Source organism: Ovis canadensis, chromosome 6 (assembly GCF_042477335.2).
Source record: "Ovis canadensis isolate MfBH-ARS-UI-01 breed Bighorn chromosome 6, ARS-UI_OviCan_v2, whole genome shotgun sequence".
Lineage (NCBI taxonomy): Eukaryota > Metazoa > Chordata > Mammalia > Artiodactyla > Bovidae > Ovis > Ovis canadensis.
Window position 1 is genome coordinate 67,280,763 of NC_091250.1, and position 10,691 is coordinate 67,291,453.

General features: G+C 35.2%; 1 pseudogene; it reads right to left on the reverse strand.

Annotated features, from left to right (window-relative positions):
- Positions 1-8,643: 8,643 nt before the first annotated feature.
- LOC138442964 (protein-L-isoaspartate O-methyltransferase domain-containing protein 1-like) lies at positions 8,644-9,616 on the reverse strand (annotated as a pseudogene).
- Between the last annotated feature and the right edge of the window lie 1,075 nt (positions 9,617-10,691).

A 10,691-nucleotide genomic window follows, 5' to 3' on the forward strand; every position in this document is an offset into this window, starting at 1 on the left:
CCTGGTGGCTCAGACGGTAAAGCGTCTGTCTACAGTGCGGGAGACCCAGGTTCGATCCCTGGGTCAGGAAGATCCACTGGAGAAGGAAATGACAATCCACTCCATTACTATTGCCTGGAAAATCCCATGGATAGAGGAGCCTGGTAGGCTACAGTCCATGGGGTCGCAAAGAGTCAGACACGACTGAGCGACTTCACTCACTCACTCAAAGGAGTTAATGCTTATACAGTACTTAACCACAAGGAATATTAGTAATCACTCAATAAATGTTGCTGTTAATGATTTACTATTGAATTACCAACTTGATTCTCCTCATATCTTCTTGGCCATTTACACTCTGAAAGACTTTCATCCATAGGACAAGAAAAAGGTAGTGAACCTGAGGTTATGTTCGTATTCTATTCTGTTCTTATTTGCGATTCTCTCCCTAAGTGAACTGGTTTATTACCAGTGCTTCTGTTGTATTCCATATATTGTTGGTTGCCATGGATCCAACCTCTTCTCAGTCTACATACCCAAGCCTCTCATTTGAACTCTTAATCTCTATTTCCATCTGCTTTCTGCACACATAACCCTGTATATTAATGGAAATCTCATACTCAATATGTTAAAAATTAAGTCATTGTCTTCTTGATCAAAATCCACTTTTTCATTTTATCAATTTATCATTTAATCATGGAGCCATTTAATTTATAATATTCAATAATTTTTGTTTAAAGATATCACACTGACAATAATTATAACTAATATAAATTGTGGAGAAGGAAATGGCAACCCACTCCAGTATTCTTACCTAGAGAATCCCAGGGATGGGGGAGCCTGGTGGGCTGCCGTCTATGGGGTTGCACAGAGTCGGACACGACTGAAGCAGCTTAGCAGCAGCAGCAGCAATATAAATTGAGTGTGAGCTCTAAGGCTAAGCACTGGGCTTAATACTCATATGATCCTAGGAATTATACATTACACATACCAACTTAATACTCACATGATCCCAGGAGTTACACATTATACATACCAAGCTAAACATATCTAGCTTCTAAGTTACCTACTAATAATCTCTGTCACCATTATTTTCTGCCATCAACTCTTCTTTCAAACCTTTCTCTCAAATCCATTTTATGCACTTACTAAATTTGTTTCTGAAGTGTACATTAGGCCATATCATTCCACTACATGAAATTCTTCAGTAATTTCACCCCATAGCTTACACCATAACATTAATATGTCCAGTAAGTAGCTCTTCACCTTTACTCCCTGGTTATCTTTCTATTTCATCTTTTCCGTTCTTTACTGCTCCTCAAGCTCCTGCCAACCAAGTAATTTATATTTACCTGAGTGTATTATAAACTTTTTTATTTTTTTGTATCTGTGCTTCCCCTGCAAGGTTTCTGCTGCACAGGAAATCTTTCTCTTTCTCACATAGTAGTCCTCATCATTATAGACAACATTTATCAACAGCTTATAATGAGTCACACTGTTCTAAGCTCATTACACTGATTAATGCATTTGTCCTAAAAACAATATAATAAGGTAGGAGCTATAGTTAGATCTATTTTATAGCTGAGGAAACTTAGGCTCAGAAAGATTAGATGAATTTCCAAAGTTAAAGAGTTTTTATGTGACAGAATCCATACTCTTAATCACCCTATGCTTGGATATTGCTTCAGTTTTACTTCCATGATACTGTAAGCTCTAAGCTCCTTTACCTATGGTCTAACTATAGTGTTTAGGATATATGGCTAGTAAACCTGCTATTGTATTTATGTAATGTGTCTACCTTAGCCTTTAAACTCTTAACAACCTGAAGTGGTAAAATATGTTTTTTAAATGTCTCAGATAAATGAATTGAATGAATATTCTTTTATCCAAACTGTGGTTTTCCTGGAGAGACTGAAGAAAAAAGGAACTATAGTTTGTATTAGAGAGAATACAAAGACAATAAACTGGACATATATCTGTCTATAAATGCCTGATAATAGAACAAGAAAACAAACATTTTCAAGTAGTACACGTTTATTAATGAAAGTTCAAGAATAGAAGATTGTCTACCTCTTTTTTATACTTGAAAGGGAAAATGATGTATAATGGCCATATTGACTGGGCAGAAGAAATAGATTGTATAGGAGTGGTGTTAATCAAAGCAGGAAGCATCTCATTTTAGACATGGCAATTTATTTCCTCTATTGAATTTAACATGAAATAATTATGATATCAAGTGATAACATCTTATCTATTAGGGAAAAAAACAAAATGGCATATTTTATTGTTTTATGAAAGCTCTATGTGTATATATTCATAAAATCAGTTAGAAGAGTCAGGTGGAATATTTTAAATAAGTCACAAAGATTAAACAGTAATAAGTGAGAAATGATAATATACAGCAATTTACATGATAATATACAGCAATTTAAAAGAACACAATTGGGCTTCCCTGGTGGCTCAGTGGTAAAGAATCTTCCTACCAATGCAGGAGACGGGAGTTCAATCATTGATCTGGGAAGATGCAGAGCAACTAAGCTCATGTGCTACAACTATTGAGCCTGTACTCTAGAGCCTGGGAGCTGCAGCTACTGAGCCATGTGTCACAATCACTGAAGCCTGGGTGTCCTGGAGCCCGTGCTCCACAAGAAGAGAAGCCATCACAGTGAGTAGCCTGTGCACTGCAACTAAAGTAACTCTCACTTCCTGAAACTAGAGAAAAGCTTGTGTAGCAATGAAGACTCAACACAGACAAAAGATAAAGAATACAATTACTTAAAAACTAAGAGAACAGAATCATGACTTTTTTAATGAAAAATTTTTGCACAATTATTGTTAAAATAATGCAAAAACATTAAACTCACTGCCTAGCAGTTATACTCCTTTAAACATTAAAATAAAAGAGTCCAGGATCTTAGTTTAACTTACAATTAGCATTTAAATTTAAGAGCACAATTCTGGCATTTTCTATACACAGTTGCTAAATAATTACAAGATATAAAGAAAATGATGATGAAATAAAATGAAAAAGGAAGGAAGGATAATGAGAAAGAAAAGAAAAAAAATAGATCATTTTTTAAATTATTTAAGACTTTTATTTAGTGCAATAAATAAAAGTTTATTTATGATTTGCTATTTCAAAGCCACCCTTAAAAATGAGAAAGCAGCAAAGATTAAGCATATATGGTTTTTATAATGTTACAGTATAATTCCATATTACTGAAAATGAAAAGAAAAATTAACAAAAGTAAACACTTAGCTTCATAAAAGGTGAAAACACATATTTGTGCTGTGCTGTGCTTAGTTGCTCAGTCTTGTCTGACTTTTTGTGACTCTATGGACTGTAGCCTTATGAAAAGCTCAAAAACAAAAGTGTTGCTTAAGCTTGTTCTTAAAGGTAAATATTTCAGTGAAAGGAAATGTCAGGATGAATCATAAGGTGGACTGTGGAAGTGAATTTCTAGAGCGCAGATAACTATGTTAACATATTGGTGCTAAAATTCAGTTAAAAGAGTTTGGGCTTTCCTGGTAGCTCAGCTGATAAAGAATCCGCCTGCAATGCAGGAGATCCTGGTTTGGTCACTGGGTTTGGGAGACCCCCTGGAGGAGGGCATGGCAAAAACATTATTCCAGCAGTATTATTCCAGTATTATTCCACTCCAGTATTCCTGCCTGAATAATCCCCCACAGACAGAGGAGCCGGGGCTACAGGCTATGAGGCTATAGGACATGGGCTACAGTCCATGGGGTCACAAAAAGTCAGACATGACTGAGCTACTAAACACGCACAGACTGAGTTTAGGTAAATTTGGATTCTATCCTAAAGGAGTAAATAGCTACCAGTTTGCAAAGAAAATCGCATCCTTTTACTTGATATAAACTATCAGGACATCTTTCTGCCCCATAAAGAGTAGGTTGACATAGCATGTATGAGAGGGTAGTTTTGGGGAGAATGAATAAATGAATTTTATGATTGAGTTCCTCTGAAGTCCAGTGAAACTGTCACAACATTGTTAATTTGCTATACTCCAATATAAAATAAAAGGTTTAAAAAATAAAACAAGAATTCTTAGATCCTCCATCTCTCCTTTAATTTCCCCTGAGGAAATGCAAATTTGAATTTTCTCTTTATTTTTTTCCCACTTTATATCTAACCATGTTGGTTTTAAATAAGTGATATATTACATAGTTTTGCATGGTTTGAACTTTGTACAAGTGGAAACATACTGGAGACTTTCTATTTCCTCACAGTATTATAGTTTTGCCTTGTACGTTTAAGTCTTAATTAATACGAATTTCATTTTTTTATATATACATGTGGGGTAAGATAGGTTTCCAAACTCATCTTTTCACATTCAGATATTGAATTGTCCCAATGCCACTTATACTTATTGAACAGTTTATCTTAACAAATGTGCAGTGTCAAAGTCATCTCAGTCACAGATACAATTTTTATTTTTGGTTAAAAAAATACTGCTGGTGTGTTTGTGAGTATTTTTGACAATTTTTGCATGCATGTTCACAAATAAAATTTTATAATAACTAAAAAATATTGTTTTGGAATAATGATGAAACCAATGACCAAATTGTGAATAAACACCATCTAGGATAGTAAAATAATATAAAAATTGTATCAGGATTATAAGCCTGGTGATGATCCTTAAAATCCAGTTTGATAGGAAAAGACTAAAGTACTGAAGACTAGATAAGAAGGTTGTTTAAACAATTCAGGCATGAGGTAACAAGGACCTAAATCACAGAATTGAGATTGTGACTGAAAGAAAGGAAGACTATGAGAAATAGTGTAAAGAAGAAAATGTTCAAATGTGTACTAGGTCATGTGGTTTTAGCATATCATGTAAGACCCTTCATAACATTATTTCTAGTGCCTTGTCTGTCTTTATTTACTTTCCCTAATGATTCATATACTATGAACATTGTGTGTGGTTTCCTTTGTTGCTGTTTAGTATTTTTAATTATTTTTTAGACATGCAAAAATTTATCATTTCTAAAAGCAAATATACATGCTTTATATATATATAACATTATGCACTGTATTTTATATTTATAATGTATATAATCTTAATTCTTGCCTAGCAGGAAACATTATCTGATGTCCTAAACTTTTTAAGTTAATTTTTTGTGTGTTTATTTCTACTTCTTTATTTAAAGTCAATGATAAAGACACAACTGTAAAATAAATGCTTTTAAAAATACAAAAGATACATTTCACCAATAAAAAAATAGGCAATGATCATGAAAATCTATCATTTGCTTTGCCAAAGTCAACAAAATGAAAGACAATATGAAAAAGTCTCCTTCAAATACATCCTTAACAAAAAATTTCCCATGAATAGAAAACCATTATTTAAGAATATCTATGTTTACAAATCTGGACACCAGCTCTAAGAACAAAAGTGGGTAAGAGTACTAGATTTAAATATGTAGACACAAGGTCCTCAAAATTAAACTTCTAAAACTAGCATTTAGTTCAGAATAAATGAACTTTATTACCAAGTGACAATTGTATGAAATGATTTTTTTTCCTTGATAGAAATGAGATGTGGCAGCTTTCTTGACAGGTTGGTAATCATCTAAGAATAATTGCGGAAATTCCCCCAACCTCTGATCCCCAATTCTAAGCCCTAGTCACTGGTATAAAATAAATATCTTCCTTGAAATTATCTTTCACATCATTAAGTGTCCTTACTTATTTGGACTTCTTCACACTTAGAATATTTCACACACCTGTTTTCAGATGTGTGGAATTACCAGACCTGAAATTTTGAAACCATTTGTGTATTACAAACTGTTGGATCATTGCAGAGTGATGATAATCTTTTACTATATATTAATTGTATATAATGCAGATGGTGACTGCAGCCATGAAATTAAAAGACGCTTACTCCTTGGAAGAAAAGTTATGACCAACCTAGATAGCATATTCAAAAGCAGAGACATTACTTTGCCAACAAAGGTCCGTCTAGTCAAGGCTATGGTTTTTCCAGTGGTCATGTATGGATGTGAGAGTTGGACTGTGAAGAAAGCTGAGCACCAAAGAATTGATGCTTTTGAACTGTGGTGTTGGAGAAGACCCTTGAGAGTCCCTTGGACTGCAAGGAGATCCAACCAGTCCATTCTGAAGGAGATCAGTCCTGGGTGTTCTTTGGAAGGAATGATGCTAAAGCTGAAACTCCAGTACTTTGGCCACCTCATGTGAAGAGTTGACTCATTGGAAAAGACTCTGATGCTGGGAGGGATTAAGGGAAGGAGGAGAAGGGGACGACAGAGGATGAGATGGCTGGATGGCATCACTGACTTGATGGACGTGGGTCTGAGTGAACTCCGGGAGTTGGTGATGGACAGGGAGGCCTGGCCTGCTGCGATTCATGGGGTCGCAAAGATTCGGACATGAATGAGCAACTGAACTGAACTGAACTGAAGCATATTTGATCAACTACTGTAACAGTGATTCTGGTGCTAATAAGTGGTACTCCCAAGCTTTTCTTCTTAAAAATATGTATAATCCTTGTAACACTAAGTAGTAAATGTTTTATTGTCATACTTTCTTAATAAAGGATAACTGTTTTCTGGCCCAGTTTGGAGAAAAGAAACAAACTAACAATGGCATTAACTACCTGTTTTATTAGTGGCAGTCTACCACTAACTTTAAATGATAGTTAATGTAATGTTAAGTGAAAAAATGAAAATTACTATAATTCTATTAAAAGAGACAAAAAAGTGGAAATAATTTTTAAATGAGTACAGCATAGCTACCAAAGATTACACTATGAGTCTGGATTTTCAAAGCGAAAGGCATCTATGTATAATGTCTGTGAATATTTCCTAGATTATATACAGGAACTTCAAAGCAAATGTAGGCTCCTTACCCCTAACTTTACAAAGGTAAATATGCAGATGAACCACAAGTCCCCTTTGCTAAAGTATACCTCTTGACCAAAGCCAGCTTTGGCCCAGCCCTGAGCTTTTCCCAAGAAAGTGCCAACCACTCATGATTATTCATTCACTGTCTATGCAATCAACAGTCACAGAGAACAATTTTTTTTTAAGCCATATAGTTTACAGAGTGAACTATTGGGAAACAAACCTAAATATACTCTTTCTACAATTCCAGAGAGTAAAATAACTTTATTATTTTTAAATACTAAAAATATAAAGGGTCCATATGAATGAAGAGTTGTAGCAAGTATGTGCTTTTTACTTTACTATTCATTTGATGTGCTCTTAAAATCGCTATGAGATAAGCAGTTATCTTCCATAAGTCTTTGGGCAATAGATTCAAAAGCAAGAGTAGCAATACTATTGAATTCCATGAAACTTTCTTTAAGATTAAATTGTTCAACATCTGTATTATTATTATCCTCATATATTCATCTGTCAGAACTCAGTGACTGAAACAAAAGTAAGGGGAAGTGGGATTAAAAAGTATTTTGTTTCCTTATTAGATAAGAATCAAGATTGCTGGGAGAAATATCAATAACCTCAGATTTGCAAATAACATCATCCTTATGGCAGGAAGCAAAGAGGAAATAAAGAGCCTCTGATGAAAGTGAAAGAGAAGAGTGAAAAAAACTGGCTTAAAACTCAACATTCAGAAGGATGAAGATCATGGTATCTGGTCCCATCACTTCATGGCAAATTAATGGGGAAGCAATGGAAACAGTAACAGACTGTATTTTCTTGGGCTCCAAAAATCACTGCAGATGGTGACTACAGCCATGGAATTAAAAGTCACTTGCTCCTTGGAAGAAAAACGAAACTAAACAGCATATTGAAAAGCAGAGACATTTCTTTGGTGACAAAGATCCATCTAGTCAAAGCTATAGTTTTTCCAGTAGTCATGTATGGATGTGAAAGTTGGGCTATAAAGAAAGCTGAGCACTGAAGAATTGATGCTTTTGAACTGTGGTGCTGAAGAATACTCTTAAGAGACTGCAAGGAGATCCAACCAGTCCATCCTAAAGGAAATCAGTCCTGAATATTCATTGGAAGGACTAATGTTGAAGCTGAAACTCCAATACCTTGGCCACCTAATTTGAAGAACTGAGTCATTGGAAAAGACCCTGATGCTGGGAAAGATGAAGGCAGGAGAAGGGGACAACAGAGGATGGGATGGTTGGATGGCATCACCAACTCAATGGACATAAATTTGAGCAAGCTCCAGGATTTGGTGATAGACAGGGAGGTCTGGTGTCCTGCAGTCCATGGGGTCACAAAGAGTCGGACATGAATTGAGGGACTGAACTGAAATTTTTAATGGAGGAAGTGCAAGCACCTGCAATTCAAACCAGATTATATATGATTAACAGTTATGCAACCTTGTATAAAATTAAGTCTAACTCTTACCGAAGAGGATTTATATTACACAAAGTCTGGGCTCTTGTTGCATTCAACTCTTAAAGTCATTCTGAGTTAAAACAGCCATTTTCCCCAAGACTTAAATGGAAATATATTTTATAAAAGGGATTATTTTTAATCTCTGAATGCATAATTTAAAATACTAAAACAGAAACAAGATACATTTTCTTCACCATAAATTCACTCTGATTAAAGAAAGAATTCTCTGTCTTAAACTCCTCACAAATGCCACATTCTAAAGACTAGAGGAATTATAGGTAGGCATTCTTTTCTTTCTGCTCTAAGCTATTTTTCTCTAAAATATGTGAAGTAAATTCTTAAAGATTCAGAGAAGTGGGGTTTCATATCTTTTTTTTTTTCAGTAAATTCTGAGATGACTCTTAACTTCTTTGTGGTCTTCCTCTTCCTTTTCTTTCTCTTCTATTTTTCTCATCCTCCTCACTGTCTAGAGGCTGAGGAATAAGCTGATTACCGACAAATTCGTAAGTGTTAATTCTCTGTTTAACATTCTTTCTTTAGGTTGGAGCCCTTTAAGGAACCCCCTTGGCCTATATCTCGTTATGTATGAAATATATGTGTTCATTAATATAAATATGAGCAAGTGCTATGGATTCTTGATAGCATTGATGGGTGGGCTGGGAGGAGTGCCCCATAAACTCTGATTGGCCAATATCTTCTTATTTGATTGCACAGGTAAGTGGAACAGATGCAACAAGGTTATTTTTACTTTTCCAAATGTATTTTACAGTGCTCATAGCATGTGTTAACTGATCTACTACCGGCATGACTACAATGCCTCCTGGTTTTAGGAATACTTTCATGTAGTTCTCATAGTATTTCTGGACTCCAGCTCCACAATAATCTTAAAAAACTGATGACCATTAGATGCTTTCCAGGGGCAATTACCAACCACAAATGCAGGCTTACAGAACTCAAATCCTAGCAGTACTTCTCTTTATAGGTGCATGTAGGAATATCTTCCTCTTGAGACAGACAAATGATTTACTTCACAGAAGAAACTGTGCTAACTTGCTCATATAATTATTCTGATAAACTGCTAGATCATCAGGCTGACCTAGCCATGCCTTGCAACTTTCCTTTCAGAGGGATAATACAGGATTAGAAGCTAATTATCAAAGCTATCACTATTTTTGATCAAGCTCCCCAGGTTTTCCTTGTCACATTTCACCACGTATGAATGAAGCTCAATCCCATAATTTGTTGTCCACAAATCTTTTCTACACGAAAGCCAGCTCATGTTTGAGCGACTGAATTTGTTTCAGCTGAACTCATGAAATTTGTTTACTCTGAAAAATACTGCACTGCACTGCGGCGCGGCCATCAGTCGACCAGCCGCAAGGGGGCGAAGGTGGGACGCTAGGCTCGGTCGATGCGTGGCAGCCACCGCCTCCGCCACTGAAGGTTGATATTTTTATACTTCGCTGCTAAAAAATGGGTCATGTGCATTCATGTTTTGAACCATATTCATCTTATTGACGTGTAATATCAAGAATAGGGTAAATTCAGATTAGAAAATGATAAATGAATATTTTTAAAAGTAATAAATAATGATAGTGTTCTTTAGAACACCCATTTGGTTTAGTGTGTGTAAAAAACCAAGGCTAAGAAAATTAAAAACCTACTAGAGCTTTATCTACAAATTGAAAACATTTAAAACCATTTTAAAAAATTGAAAAAAATTAAATCATATTGTCTGTAATTAACGGACAACACCCCCTTATCAACCCCTCTGCAGCTAGGAGAGTTTCCCAATCATAACTGACTGTAATGGGACATAAGCTGACTTGGTCTGAACAGGAGCAATCCAAAGCAATACAGGGAAAATTATACAGTCAAGTCCCCTGTGCTGTTAGAAAGAGCTATCATTATAATAAAGTAGAATACTACATTTTTAACATACCCAAAGGCTTTCTCCTACCAAGTGTTAGTGTTCTCATTATTTTCCATATTAAAAAAAAAACAGAAAACAACCTCCAAAATATGGTATGAAGAACTAACAGTAAGAAGGACAGGGGGCATTGGAATAAATTATGAAGTCTGTGGTCAAGTTTTTTACTCTTTAAATGTTCATTTTCTTTCTCAAACTCTCCCTGTATCTCTTTCACTCTCTTTCATTTTCATGAACTTGATTTGAATGTTTCTGTCTGTAAAAGGAGAGGAAAAAAAATCAGCTTTCAATTACACCAAAGCCTGAAGACAGCTATTAAACTGCTCTACCTGTGTCCATTATAAATTCAGTCTCTCCCTTCAGCAGATTTCAGTCAATCTTTTATATACTTTATTAAGTGGTGATTTATTAAGAAGATGGTATA